Below are 16103 nucleotides of genomic sequence, written 5' to 3'. Positions count from 1 at the left end.
TATCAGATTGCACAGATTGGAAGGCACTAAATTGGACATAAATGCCATGAGTTTGGTTTGAAGGGATTAATGTGACCTTTATTCTGGTTTTGCTTCCAGTGCATTTTCAACTATTGAATTTTGATTTTAGTTTCAGGTTCAAAATAAGCAAAAAATGAAGAGCAAAACTCAGCCAAAAGAGCTGAGTTTTTCTAGTTTTATTGTCAAAATATATGATTTCTATCTGAATAAAATAAATCTTTTCAAGATTGCTCAAAACTAGCTTCAGGTTACAGATGGGTCTGAATTTAGGCCCCACTCAATTCTGGGGGGTATCTCAGTCCACAGGTGTAAACATTCTCCCGCTGAAGCCAGTGGCAAAACTCCCCTTAATTACAGTGAGATCAAGAATTGGACATTTTCACACGCTTTGGCCATCATGCCTCAGTTTGGGGCTGTGTTTTCTTATGGAACTCCGACACTGCTCTAGTAGGTGAGATTAGCACAGCTGACGAAGTCATTTTAATCAATATCTCTTGAAAAAATATTTTTTTCTGTTGTGTGTTGGTGATGTTGCACCTCACATCCTGCTTTCCAGCGAAATATGCTGAATTGGCTATTCCCATCTTTAAATGCCTGTTAAAGCCATCATTCACTTGCAATGGGCCTATTCTGGTTATTTGTTCACTGTAAAAGTGGCCTAGTTTGGAATGAAAATTTCATAGTGCATGGCAATTTTTTCAGTTTTCTTCCTAGTGCATCCCTCCCCCCCCCCTTTTTTTTTTTTTTCTGTTTTAGGCCCTAGTCCTTTTATAAGCAGAGTATGGGCTGCAGGCCGGCTCCAGGCATATATCACATTGGTATGCCATCATGTGCCAGCAATGCCCCTCTGCCATGTCCAGTTTGACCAATGTACATGGCAGAGGGGCATTGCTGGCACACCCATTGTTTCATGTTCTCTGTGTATATAAATCTCCCCACTGTATGTTCCACTGAATGCATCCGATGAAGTGAGCTGTAGCTCATGAAAGCTTATGTTCAAATAAATTTGTTAGTCTCTAAGGTGCCACAAGTACTCCTCTTCTTTTTACTAGGAAATCAGTAGAAGTTTCTATCATCAGACAGCAATACACAACAGACTGCTCAGTATCTGTGACTTACTAAATGTTCAGTGATGGCTCAGAGCCAGGGAGTCTGACCGAGGTCTGCTTCTTTCCGTGTCTGAGTTCTAACTGATCAGCATTGCATAGCATCACAACTGGTTCCAGTGGCTCTTGCCAGAGCTTCTTGGAGATATAGTCCCCCACATCTTCATCCCCTAGCCAGACATAACAATATTAATGATGAACAATCCACATTTACATAATAACAAATTTCAAATACTTATAACCAACCTTTTAAATAAGCTAACTAGTCTCTGATGTGCCTTGCAGTCTCACATGGACCTGCAGGTCTACTCTGAGACAACAGCACCACTGCTGTGAAGCGGTGATAAGTCCATTAGTTCTGGTTGTGCCATGTACTGGGGCGCAGCTATCTCAACCTATTGTGGCTGGCAGGGCGGGTCTCGTGCACTACCCCTGCCCTGAGCGCAGGCTCCACAGGTCCCATTGGCTGAGAACTGCAGCCAATGGGAGCTGCAGGAGCAGTACCTGTGGGTGGGGTCAGGGCGTGGAGACCTTCTGCCCTCCTGCCCCCGCCTTGGAGCCACTGCCAGAGGGACGTGCTGGTCGCTTTCGGGAGCCACCCAAGGTAAGCACCTCCCGGCCAGATCCCACACCCCTCACACCCGAAGTCCCTCCGAGAGCCCACATCCAAACTCCCTCATAGAGCCTGCAACCCCTCCTGCACCCCAATCGCCTGCCCCAGCCTGGTGATAGTGAGTGAGGGTGGGGGGATAGAGGTGAGCGAGGACAGGGTCTCGGAGAAAGGGTGGGGCCCGGGCATGGCCTTGGGAAGGGGCGGGACAGGAGCGGGGGCAAGGGTGTTCAAGTTTCTGAGATTAGACCGTTGGCAACCCTAGGAGTCACCTATTCCTCCGCAGTATATATCCATCTGGACTGGCAACTTCCTGTGACCTCACTGCTGTTTGTGACCATTGTTTCTTATCATAGCAACACACAGCATCATTTTAATGAAGTGGGGGCAGCTTCTGGGACCTCAAACCACACTGATTTTTTTGTTTGTTTTGTTTTGCAATATCAGTCTCGTGTTACGTCTGCAAGTCACCAGTGATTCCGACATCCATTTCTACCAGTGGAGGCATTCTTGGTTTCAGTTTTCTATTCAACAAAACATCAGCAGGTGACAACCCATTCTTCACTGGTCGACTGTGCAATTTAATAGTCAATTCAGAGACTGACTCCACACTTTTTTTTTAGTACGACCTTTATTATTTTGACATTGTTTCCACTAACCTGTTGGATTGGGTATAATACAGACTAACAGTTATATATCTAAACCTGTACTTCACTCCAAATTGCTTAAACTTATACCCACTAAACTCTGGTCCATTGTCAGACATTACTAAGCCAGGTATACAATGTCTAGCAAAAACAGATTTGATATGCACAGTTAGCTGTTTACCTGTAGTTTCTTCTTGTAAGAGTATCTCATGGCAGTGTGAAAAATAGTCTAAGGCAAGTACATAGGCTTTTTCCACCAACATAAACAAACCTATGCCCGCTTTGCTCCAGCGAGACAGTTTTCCTGGGCCATCAACATGGGCTCTTTTGCTTGACTTGGCCTGTAATTTTAGGCTATGCAGCAAGCCTTAACAGCGTCCTCAATGTCACTGTTCATCTGAAGCCAGTATAAACTATCTTTGGCCTTTCGCTTAGATTTTTCAATTCCTTTGACCTCCATGTATACGTTTTAACACACTTTTGTTCTGTAACACCTAGGAATTACCAAGGCGGTGCCTTTAAGCTGAATCCCAACTAATTCTGAGAGCTCCCTCTTAAACTGATATTAGGGGCTGGGAGTATGCTGTTCTGGCAACCATGAGCCAATAGCCCTAATTACTTTCTGAGAAGTAGCTCATGCAATCACAGTCTACATTTTGTCTCAGGCTGGACGTTTTTTTTTTAAAAAAAATTAGATTGATATGTGTAATGTCTACTCTAGACTTTGCTCCTCGGCAGTTTTGTCAAATGCTCTAGAGAGTGCCTGCAACTATCAAATCTCTTCCAGGTTTGTATTCAATTTGCAAATCATACAATGGGAACTGAAAAAAATAATTTCTATATTCTTGGGAAAGTATCTGTCAGGCCCCTTTTGGCAATGTCAATAAGTGGTTTATGATCTCATAAATAAAGTCATGAAACTTTCACACCCATGAAGTAAGGCCAAAGTTTCCTTCTTTATTTTAGCACACCGACACTCTGATTTTGTTAGCACTCATGAAACACAAGCCACTGGTCTCCAGTTCTGACTATACTGTTGTAAAAGCACTGCACCAACACACTCCTGTGAGGTATCTGTAGACAACTTAGATTTGTGCGTACTTTCATAGTACCTCAGAACTAGGGGCTACTTTAATTAACTCCTTCAGTTGCTCAACTCTTTATTAAAGTTTGCAACCCATGTCCTTTGGATATTTTTATATACTAGTGCTCTCAGTCTTTCATGCACAAATTTCTCTACATAGTTCACCGTTCCAAGCAAACTTTGTACTCCTTTCTTCTCTGTTGGAGGTGATGGCCCCAAGCTTACTATGATCTACCTGTACTCCTTGCTGTGTTAAATTCTCTCCCAGGTATGTTATTTCTGTTACACTGCATTTACTTTTTTAGTTTGGTTAGCTTTAGCTGAGTAGCTCTGGCTCTTTCTAAAACTTCTCAGAGACCTATGTAGACATCAGTAACTTCTGTACCATCAACTACTGTTGTATTTTTCTGTGAAATACCTGAGGTGCAAAACACAGCCCTAATGAGCAATTTATGGAAACACTGTTTCCCAAAGGGGGCATTGAATGTGCACAGATATGTATTCTGTTTTCTAAGAGCACCTGCCAGAATCCTACTGATACAAGAGTAGAAAAATATTTCTCCTCATGTTCATAGTGAAAAATGTTCTCTTTTTACATATTTGTCATTTTTTTGTGTTCTTCATTTTTTCCACCATGACCAATGTGTACCTACTCTATTGGTTCTTCCACTCACACTGATCCCCAAATCAATAAGTCTATCCATTTCCTCTTTTAGTCACTGCCTCAGGGTGAGGGGAACTTTCTAGGGACATGAGTTGTGGGGCAGTCGGCCCCTTTCAGCTCTTTTCTGTTCTCTCTTGAGAGCTTCCCTATCCCCTGGAAGTTGTCTTCAATCATTTTGTCCCCTGCCTCTCCAATGAGTATACCCTCTTGACAAGACCAAGGTCTGGACACATTTTCAACCCTATAATGGACACTCTTTTCCCTGCCACTATTACAAATTGTATCTTTTCCAATTTATTACTCACCCTTACATTTAGTTCACACGCTTCCTTTGCAGGGATATGCTACCACTGTAAGGACTCAGTTTTACCCTGCTTAACTTCTACTGCCTGTGGATTTTCTTTCCGTTCTAACGTCACTTTTTCTGGCAAAACATTGGCTGGTGCACCTCTGCTCAATTTTCAATTCATAAAATACCCCTTTTGCTTTCAGCTTGATAGTCCCACCATCTTGGACTGCACTGTTGTCCATTGCTCCTGTGAACAATTCCTCTGAGCAAGTGGTGCTGTCAAAACCCCCTTTGTCCACACTGTGTATACTCTGCTGGTGCTTGCACACTCTTGCAATGTTACATATTCCACTGTGGTTCTTACAGCTCTTTCCATGTGTTGAACATTGGCTTGGCTTCTGTTGTTTGCCACAGCATGTGCAGCTCCATGGGCTGTTTGTGGAGAACTCTGACTTTGAGCTCTGCATGCATTTCTGCCACAGGTCTCTTTACTTTTAGTATTTTGGATTCTCTATCATATCCACAATGCCAGAGCTCTGTCCACCTCCCTTAGCCTTCCGTGGGACTGGATGACTTTGCTTAGCAAATTCTAATGATTTTGTCAAGGGTTAATTCTGGGTTTTCCAGGAGTCACTCTCTGAAGTGTTTGCCCAGATCCCAGTCTTGATCCAGTTCTGTTTGTCACGTTAATCACATAGAGACAAAGGCAAATGGCACTAGCAGCAACAACGTTACTGTACAAAAAGAGGTGTACTGTCTCCAGCACTTTGTAAAGATATGCGTCAGTATTCACCATACAGCACCGCCTAGTGATCAAACATTATATCGCAGTTTAAACTTTCCATCACATCTGCCCCTTTTAATTTTTTTGAACAATTTTAACACTATAAAACTATTTTTTCAAACTAACTCTAAACCTCAACACACATTCATATGTTTACTCATCCCTAAATTGTACTGCTTTTTTAAACTATGCTGCCAGAACAGGTAACAAGTGACTGGGTTGTCTTTTATTTGTAATGGCTGTCTCTGGCTGGTTTGGAATAGGTCAGGGATTGGCAACCTTTTGAACACGGGCGGGGCCGGTTTGTTTACCTGCAGAATCTGCAGGTTCAGCCGATTGCAGCTCCCACTGGCCGCGGTTCGCCGTTCCAGGCCAATGGGGGCTGTGGGAAGTGGTGTGGGCCGAGGGATGTGCTGGCCACCACTTCCCACAGCCCCTATTGTGGGAACGGCGAACGACGGCCAGTGGGAGCTGCGATTGGCTGAACCTGTGGACGCTGTAGGTAAACAAACCGGCCCAGCACACCAGCAGATTTCCCTGATAGGCCGCGTGCCAAAGGTTGCCGATCCCTGTTCTATTGTGGTTTTTTTCTGGACACAATGTCAGGTTAATCACCCAGAGACAGACAAAATGGGTGCTAGCAACATCAACATTATTGTAAAAAATATGCCAACTGTCTCCGACACTTGGTAAAAACATGGTGCAGTAGTCTTCACACAGCACCACCTAGTGACTAAACATTGACAGGTTTCAGAGTAACAGCTGTGTTAGTCTATATTCGCAAAAACAAAAGGAGTACTTGTGGCACCTTAGAGACTAACCAATTTACATCCGATGAAGTGAGCTGTAGCTCACGAAAGCTTATGCTCAAATAAATTGGTTAGTCTCTAAGGTGCCACAAGTACTCCTTTTCTTTTTGACTAAACATTATAATGCAATTTAAACTTTCCATCAAAATTAGTGCCCCGACACTGTAAAATTAGCTCTTCAGTTTAGATCAGTCATAAACTTTTCAACTGTTTTGCCCCTTTTTTTTGTACTTTGTGTTTAAAAACATTTCACTCATATGTTTCATTTTTACAGGGAGTACAATATTCCTCAAACTTCTATAATACAGTTTCATAGATAGCATCCTCTGCCTGAACGGAAACTGCTAAACACATTGAGTGCTTCAGAAGCAGCTATTATGAGACATAAGGCTACCTTTTGACTGCCTTCTTTTTTTTTGCTGGCACGTGTTGCTTGCAGATACATAGTGAAATGCTGTTTAAATGTTCTCTTGTCTTCCACATTTCCAGAGAGTTTCAGCTCTGGTGGGGCTTTTAACTACACCATTCTTCCAATCAGGGTTTTTTCTTAGATGTTTTACTCCTGGTGTCATATGATCTTCAGTGATACTCAGAGCCAGAGAGTCTGACAGAGGTCCATGTTATTGAGTGTCTGAGCAATAACTGATCAGCATTGTGTAAAATGAACCATGGCACTGAAAAGCAACCAGTTCCAACTGGCTCTTCCCAGATCCTCTTACAGGAACAGTTCCTCACAGGTATGTAAATGTAAACAACCTGTCATGCCCACACATTTGTTCTTCAGCAGAACTCTCTGCACCTTTGTCTGTGTGTGTGTGTGTGTGCGCGCGTGCAGCACCAGTAGATTCACAGATTGATAGATTCCAAGGCCAGAAGGAAACATTGTGATAATCTAGTCTGGCCTGCCTCCTGTGTAACACGGACTCTTCTCTGAACTCTTTCCAACTTATCTCCATCCTTCTTGAATTGTAGGCAGCAGAACTGTACACAGTATTCCAGCAATAGTCACACCAGTGCCAAATACAGAGGGAAAATATCCTTTCTACCCTATTCCAGATTCCCCTGTTTAGACATCCTAGGATCGCATTAGCATCTTATCTGTACCTGGAAGGAGTTGTCAGACAGCCTCTGTAGCCTGAACAGATGTGTGTCAATAGGAAATATGACTGTGGTATTCAGCGATATCCATGCCAAATACTTGCTCCTCTTATATAGAAGAGGAGGTACTGCACAGCAATACTCTGGAGAAATCACACCAAACTCTATTGTAATCTGTAGCATTTTGGACTATAGAATTCTGTAGTGTATTTTGATAAGGACTTCTTCAGGAAACCTTGTTTGAAGTCCAAGAACCAGTTCTGGAAGCTAAAAAAATATTGAGGCCAGCAAAAGACAGGGTCTGTCCCATCCTTGCTGACAGGATTCTGAGTAGAACAGTGTCAACAAAACATCCCGTGAAGCTATTAACATTGTTCAATATCACTCTTTTTTTGGGGGGGGGGACACAAACTGAAAACAAATATTTACATCTCTGAAGTCATGAAAGGGTTAATGCAATGTCAAGGGGGCGGAGGGGGGAATGACCTAGAATAATCAGAAAAATCTTTGGACTGTGAAGAGATTGCCTTGAACAATTGGGTACCCACCTTGCCAGGAAAAACTCCTCTTATTGTCTCCTGTTGAAATAGCTTCCGTTATTCTACATCCGTTAAGCATAAATTGTAGGAAATTAGACATGTTTCAAGGGTCACTGGCTCATTTCCTTGTGATAGAAAGTACAGTGTAAAATGTTTACATTTAATGTAAATCAGTGTTTATTTAACCAAGAGTGTTTTATAAGCATTGCAATGCATGTTTTAACTTCAAGCCAGGGTTCCAATTACAAACTCCTCCCATTCCCACAGGAAAACACAGATGGGAATGTTGTCTTGGGCAGGAAATAGCACCGAACAACCAGAGGCCTCATTACAAACTATGCCAAACACAATCAAAGTGCAAGCAAAATGATGGCAATGGCTTTGTTAAAGCACCAGACTGGAACTCAGGAGATATGAATTCAGTTCCCAACTGTGTCATAGACTCCCTGTGTGACTTGGTTCAAACTACTTCCCCTCTCTGTGCCTTTTGCCTCAAAAAGAGGGTAAATAACACCTTTCTCCCACCCATTATTTGTCTGTTCTGTTCGGATTATAACTTTTTAAGGGCAGGAACTGCTTTACTATTTGAATTTACAGTGCCTACCACAACGAGGCACTTATCTTGGCTGGGGCCTCCAGGTGCTACTGTAATTACAAATAAATAATAAAACAGTGGATTCCTTGCACTTCTGGAATCAGTTGACTGGGAAACAGAATTACATTACTGATCTCCATTCTGCTTACAAGGGGTAGGGAACTACAATCAGAAGAGCAAAGTACTACTGTGCTCCAAAAAAAGGTTAAAATTAGAGGTAGCTATATAATACCAAAAGTTATTTACAACTATGATAATCAATAAAATAAGCCAGTTTTCTTCAGTGTTATTTGTAAGGCCATATTCTATTTTTATTCTCCATTATTTAGGCTGTTGCAGGATATTTGTGCAAATATTTGAAAATCCAGAATGTTTAATGACTGTTAGCATAAATTATTATTCCAACTCAAAATGTATACCATAAAGTGTTGTTTGCTAATTTGACCTCTGAACTTTTTACTTAATTGCATATTTAGAGGATGTATTTTGGTCTTGGACACCAAAATATGTCTTGTGGCATATTTTAGTGTTTATGGTGTATCACCAATAAACAGTGACAACACCTTATTTACTGTTTGCTCTTTGTATGTAGTGCCTAGTTTTTTTTACTAATTGACTCAATAAAAGAGGGTTTGTTTTTTTCTCTTATTTTGAAATAGCTCTGAGCAAATTCACCTCTCAGGATTTCTAAAGTGATTTATCACCTCACTTGTAATAACAACATATTTCAACATGAAAACTTAATTGTTCTAAGGACTTGCTTGGATTCATACTCTCTGTCCTGTGGATATTTTATACAACTTCTGCTTGTGTACACTTATCCAGTTTGTTTTAAGCTTGCATAAATAAAATATCAAGAAATATATAAAGGACCCATTAATTTAAATTGTTAAATCAATTTAAAACTCAGATCAGACATTCTTCTAAATTAAATTAATTTTGTTTGGCATTGTGCACAGCAGGTGAGGCCGAATTTAGCATCTCGGACATTGCACAAAACCACTGAATGAAAAATAAATAAATAAATATCCTTGAACTCTCTGGAAGGAAAAGAAGAGTTGTTAGTTTCATTCTTTTGAAGGAGGTGCAGTTGCATTATTATTACTAGGCCAACTTATGAATCCCTTCCTAAACTGTGACCCAGTCCTTAGTTCTATGGTCTCTACAAACTTGGTTTTGCAACTTGTGAAAAATGTAAACTGGCTCCCTTATTTCTTATTCTGCATTAGGGGAAAATATATCTATATTCTTCACACTAGCAGAAGTCTCCAGACACTCCCCTTTCTGCATTAAAACACTCAGAGACACAGAGGACAAAACCTGTATAACATCAATGAAATATTTGCCCCTCCCCTCCCAATACACACATCCAACAAACACGCCTCAACACACACATCCAAGCACTTGTGATAAAGCAATCCTTTACAGATCTTCCCTTACAGGAAACTACAGCTGTATGACTCTATGGGATAAAGAGTTTGAAGTACCGAGGGCATCTCCAGAGGATACTATGTTGGCTGCATGCCCGTTATCAAGGAATTTCACAGGATGCACATTCAAGGAGTTTTCCTGAAGGGAACAGCAAAGTCAGTTGGACAGTCTGGGTGGATCTTTTATTTCAAGTAACAATGAGATCCCAGGCTGTGCGAAATGAAGGTCTGAAAGGCTTGGTTGCCCCTCCCAGGGAGTAAAGGGCAGGTTCAACTGTAGATTGACTGAGGGATAGTGTCTCTGATTCTCCTGGTAGAGGGTGGAAATAAGAGAAACCCATTTTATATGTTTATACTGTGTTTTCACCCATTAAATGGGATTATCTTATATTCACTGGTTCGCTTATATTCACTGCTTCTTTTCTGACCACAGAAGCTAGTTCAAATACAACAGTCTCCACTGAACAGTATTAATTATCAAATACAGTGATGGGGGCGGGGCAGGGAGAAATAGAGACAGAAGTGACCCCTCTCTTTTAAGCATACTCCTCAGTGTTGTAGAGAGATCCAGGAAATACCCCTAGTCCTGGTAAGTTTAAACACTAAAAATTAGAGTTAATTTGGTGCCAGGAAAAACTTAATTCCTTTCACCCTGTTTTTTAATAAGATCTGCCAAGCTTCATTGTGCAGCTGGCTGATCAGAGGACCCTGGAGGATACTGCCCTTAGACTCCAAGGGATGGAAAACTCATTTACCTAAAGCCTCCATTTCCAGTTAATTTAGACTTTTCCTTTCATTCTGCTTTGTGGCTGAGGATTTTATGCAGACACTAAAGAGTCATTGTGGCCTCATGGAAAACTCTGAAACACTTCAAGCCAATTCTGCTAATTATATATATAAGAAAGAGAGTGAGAGAGGGGAGGAGATGGTAAAAAAAATTCAGCTGGCAAAATGCTGATTTGTTACAATCAGAATGTTCCATTGGACTGTGTCAATTTTGACATTTTGTTTAGAAAACAATAATTATAATACAAAATAAAATATTTTAAGTCAAAATCAAAATGAAATGTTTTGCTTTTATCAAAATGAAGCATTTCAACTGATCTGAAACATGTCACCCCCTCAAAAAAATTTAATTTAACAGGAAATTTCAAAATTTCTCTTTTCCAAATCTAGACCACAAATAAAATTCGAAATCATGGAATTTCCGACAAAATGAAAATTTCACTTACTGACCAACATACTCTCTCTCTGGGATACTACTATTACAGAAATAATATCTTTGTTACAGGCGGTATACTAGATCCTGCTGCTTATTTTCCATTCAAGAGATTAGTGATTTCTGCAGTAGCTAATGGTCTCGTGACATCACAAGAGGAATATAGGGCAGATTCTTCATTTTGGCTGAGCTGCTCTTTGGTGCAAGATATGGGGCTGGAGGCAAAGGTAGCTTTAAACCATCTTTGTGCTTTCAACATGCTAGTCCCATCCGGCCGAACAGCCCCTATTGGCCATTCCACAGCTGAGACTAGCTGAAGTGCAATTTCTTCAGCCACATCCCACTTTTCCCTTCAGCCCCACCCCCATAAACTCCTTACACTCAGGACTATGAGAAAGGTGATAGGGACCCTTATGTTGGCTCTCTGAGTGGGATGCCACACTCAACTGAGGATATGAAAACTCAGCTCTCAAGCCAGGGTGCTGGTGGCAGGTCAGGTCAGGGAGGAACTGAGATGTTCAAAAGCTAGTAAATATAGTTTCAGGTTGTTTAATCGTTCCGATAAAGAATGGGTTTATAGTTAAGGCACTGGACTGGAACCCAGGTGAAGTGGGTTCAATTTCTGGCTCTGCCACACACTTCCTCTTTAGGCAAGTTATATAGAGACAGAAGTTTAAAGGTATTTAGATGCCTGAAGATGTGTATAGGTGCCAACAGGGATTTCCAAGACCTGGAGTTAGGCACCTCAGCACTTTTGAAAATTCTACTAGGCTTATGTGCCTAATATATTTAAAATCTGGCCCTTAACCTCTCTGTGACCCCCATTTGTTAAATGGGGATAACGCTACTTCTTGTATCTGTCTTTTCTATTCTGATCATAAGCTTCTGGGGCGGGCGGGTACAGGGATTATATGTCTGCATAGTGCCTAGCACAAGATGTCCCAATCATAGTTGGGACATCTAGACACTACCATAATGCAAATATATAATAATAGCATGGATATATTGTACAAGAAGTGATGACAAACTAAGTTACATAACACTGGACTTAGGGATCCTGTTGCCCTCACAGTGCATAGATTTTAAGTTGACAATAAATGTAACAATTTAAAACTTTAATACACTGTCCTCAGTGTGCTGTGTGAGGTGGGGAAGAGGAGTTAGGGTGACCAGATAGAAAGTGTGAAAAATCCGGGTGGGCGTGGGGGGGTAATAGGCACCTATATGAGAAAAAGCCCTGAATATCAAGACTGTCCCTCATCTGGTCACCCTAAGAGGAGTTATAGCATCAGTAGCCCATGTAAGACTAAATTCCCACATGTCAGTGCAGTAATTGACCTCTGCACACTAAGCCTGTGATCTCTCTCAGGTTTGAGCCCAAACACCACTTCCATCCGCACACAAATCAGTCTAATTCAGGTCAGCAAGCAGCCTGAACCCTGCTCCAAGAACTTGCGAGGGGAGTAGGTCAGAGTCCAAGTCCTGTCATTTTGCAGTGTGGACATGGGCTGCAGACCCAAATCAGAAGGTCTGCATAGTGCAGTATGGATGTGTTAACAGGGCTGTGAGACCCAGGTCCAGCAACTATAAATCCCGAGCTTTTTGAGGTGGTGGGGAAAGTTCAGGTTTTTGGTGGTCTGTGTGACTTTGCAGGGTGTATTATCTTGGCGTTTCAATCACTGTCTGCATCTGCTACGCTCTTGAAACATTTGTCTGATGTATATAGCATAATAAGAAATACATTGGAAGTGACTTCAGTACATCCAGATTTCACCCATTGTATCTATGACTATAGTTTTAACAAAGATGGAGGAAGACAAGTCACACATTGGTTCAGTGATAAATTCCAAATAATTTTTACCTATGATAATAATTAGATACAAAGAAAGGATAATAATATAATCCAATAATAGCCAGCACTAGTTTTCAAAGTGTTATACATACATTCATTAACTAATAAATATATCTTAAATTTATACATAATCTGCCATGTCATCATATTCTAGTAAATATATAAGTGCCTCTTTCCCTCTGAGTACATCTACTAGATCTAAACAATATATTTGGTTAATTTTGCCTATTTTCTTTTTCACAGAATCATCACAAACATATTGTGATTTTCAAATGTATGCATTATTCAGTTATTTGATAACATTTTTGTAAAGTTTATGTCTGTTGTTTAACAGTTGAAATCTGAAATTCAATATGGATTGCTTAGTTGTGATTAGTTACATAAGTCACATGCTATTTTCATTTTGAGTACAAATCTTATAATCAGGTTCATGGTATGAATTTGGTGGATAGTGATTTTAAAGTTTGCTCTGGGAAAAAAAAAAGATCATTCAACTGAACATTCACTGGCTGAATGTTTAGGTAAATAAAATTGGATTTAGTACATTTTTAGAGAAACAAATTAATTTAATATTCACACAGTTTGGGGGAGATGGACAAGATTGACTCAGGACCTATATAACTTAGTTCATGTTCTACTCATAGGCAGACACCTCTTGGCTAGAATGTTGCAGTTATTGAACAGTGCTCAGCAAAGCTATGCTGAGCACTATTTAGATCAGGAAGTGAAAGTGAAGAACATATCCATTTGAACTTAGCTAGGCAGAATGTTATCACTTTGGAGAAAACAGGTTTATGGAGTACAACGGAGCAGTTCTGCCTCAAAGAGCCCTGGAAAGCTGAACAATGGCTGAAATTATCTCTCTGTGGACTCCTTGTGGCTATGGAGTAAACTTTGCAAAAGACACTTAGGCCACAAAATAATGTAACATAATAATGTAATCACTCAAATTATCAAATGATTTAGAGCTTTCCCTGCTTCCACCCTTGCTTGCTTTTAAAACCCCATACTGTGCAATTCAGGTTGAACTGACTATAAGTAGGCTTATTAGAGAGAGAGACAAGGTGGGTAAAGTTTTTTTATTGAACCAAAGGTGGTTCAATATTTTTTATTGAACCAAATTAGCAGAATTCAATTTTTATTTTTTATAGTTTCGGTGGATAATATTGATAATTTTTAAGCCTTTTCAATTTTTAATTTTTTCAGAGTTGCATAAAATTATGGGTGGAGGGGAAAGATCAGATAAAAAAATAATGTATTAAATAATAATTTAATGACAGTAGACACTGAGATTCAAAAAGTTAAAGCTTTGTTAATGCTCATAATTATCTGCATCTGCACCTCAAGCTCCGCTAACCCCAGAGTCAGCTGTTTTAGCAGAATGGTAAATACATGCTTTATGCAGCGTTCATTACAATACGTTTTATACGAATTAAGGTGGAACTCTACTAAATTCTTAAGCAGCATTTTTCTTAATAAATCTAGCATTAAATTTCAATTATCATCAATGGAAACACTTTTTTTGTTGGTTTGCATGTGTAGGGTGAAGTTGACATTTACAGACATTTATCAATAAAAATCTAATTCTTCCAAACCTAGGTACAGTATAAGTGTCTGGCACTTTTTAAAGACAGGATGATAAGTTTGCAAGATGGCACTCTAACATGCAGTAGGAAAGATGGCAAATTTGGCCTTCTAAGACGTAATCCAAACCCAGAAGCCACTGTATTGTTTCTTTGTTTTTCAGGTGACAGAGGTAATAATTACTTTCAGTCATATGTTGCAGAAACAAACAGGCAGAGTCCCCTTTAGAATTACCGTTGTTCTTCTTTATTCCATTGGCCCACAAATGAAGTCCAAATTTTCCCTTGTCTTTTTACAGTATTATGGCATGACTTGATTTTTTTTTTACATTAGAAAATGATGGACATGTAACCAATAGGAAGCGGTTGCTTGCTAAATAATTAATTGAATTTCCTGGGGAAAGTAGAAGTGCAATAATTTAATAAGGTGTATGGTAAAAGTAACCCTATCTTTTTGTTTATTATTATTTTGGCTAGAGATGTAATCACCAGTATCGGAGAAGCAGATCAGAGTAAGCTAAACCACTAGAGTCCCGCCACTTGAGTACTGGGGAAGGGTTATATGCCAGATTAGCAGCAAGAATGTATATTTATTATGTGTGTGAGTAGAAAATGCTGTAGATGACACTGCAATAAAATTCAAAGCTTGGCTGCTTTGTAGCCATGATTCCTTCTCAACAGATATTTCCAAAATAGTAATTTAAAAATGATACAGCAGAAGGTAATTTATTTTGCTTAATAATTAAATGTTAATAGACCTATCTAAACTCTGAAACAGAGAGTGAAAGACACAAAAAGCACCAGCCCACTCATTTCTTCCAAATGCAAATACATCCCACCTTACACTTATAATTGGAATGTTATATGGCAAATATCTAAATGCAAGATTGCCATTTGCCCTACACTCCTACACAGGGAAACGAGGGGCAGGATCCCCCCTTACTGCCCTGCATGGGCCATGTACCCAGCAGGATTGAGCATGATGGAATGAGTATCCTTCATGGGGCTATTATACCCCAGTCACTCTTGTGGTAAGAGTGGGAGGAGCCTTGATTTGCCCTTCCTTCCCAACATGTTGTCCAGCATAAATGTACTGCAGCTCCAAGAGAAGCAATCTGTACCACGTATAGGGCTAGGCAGAAGCAGGAGGAGAACTAGGAACCAAGTTGTGACTCTCTGAATCACAGTATGGTGCCTGGTCTACTCATAGGGCAGCACAGCTAAGCTCTACCCCTGCCAAAGCTATAATTCAGCCCTAAATTAGCTGCAGTTCAGAAAGAGACCTAAGCTACAAAATGAAGAGCCAGATCAGGATTTCAAACATTCCAGAGTCTGAGGGTTTTCACACCTGGGATTTTGGTTTGGTTCATTACAAAGAAAGTCTAGCTAACAAGTTCAGTTACAGATCTAGATTCAGCTTTTAAACACCCAAAAAGTGCAGAGGTTTTAGCTCAGGTTTGTTTCTGATTTCAACATCACAATGATTATAGATCCAGATAAAATTTGATGAACGTTAGTGAATGGTTAATGGAATTTGGGTAAGTTTTGAAGATGTTCGGTGTGAAAGGTCATGGGGCTCCAGAAGTGTATACATTCAGATTTGGCTCAGATAAGCAACCCAAATCTTTGCATGCTTATCTAATACTCTTGAGTCTGCAAAATGGGTTTGGAAAGCTTGCAAGAAGATTTGGCAAGTGGGGAACACTTTAGAGAGACACACAGCAGGCCTTGGAAACTTGGGGACATTTTTGATTTTTCCTTTCCCCATCTGCA

Source organism: Natator depressus, chromosome 6 (assembly GCF_965152275.1).
Source record: "Natator depressus isolate rNatDep1 chromosome 6, rNatDep2.hap1, whole genome shotgun sequence".
NCBI lineage: Eukaryota > Metazoa > Chordata > Testudines > Cheloniidae > Natator > Natator depressus.
This window is presented reverse-complemented; position numbering follows the sequence as displayed.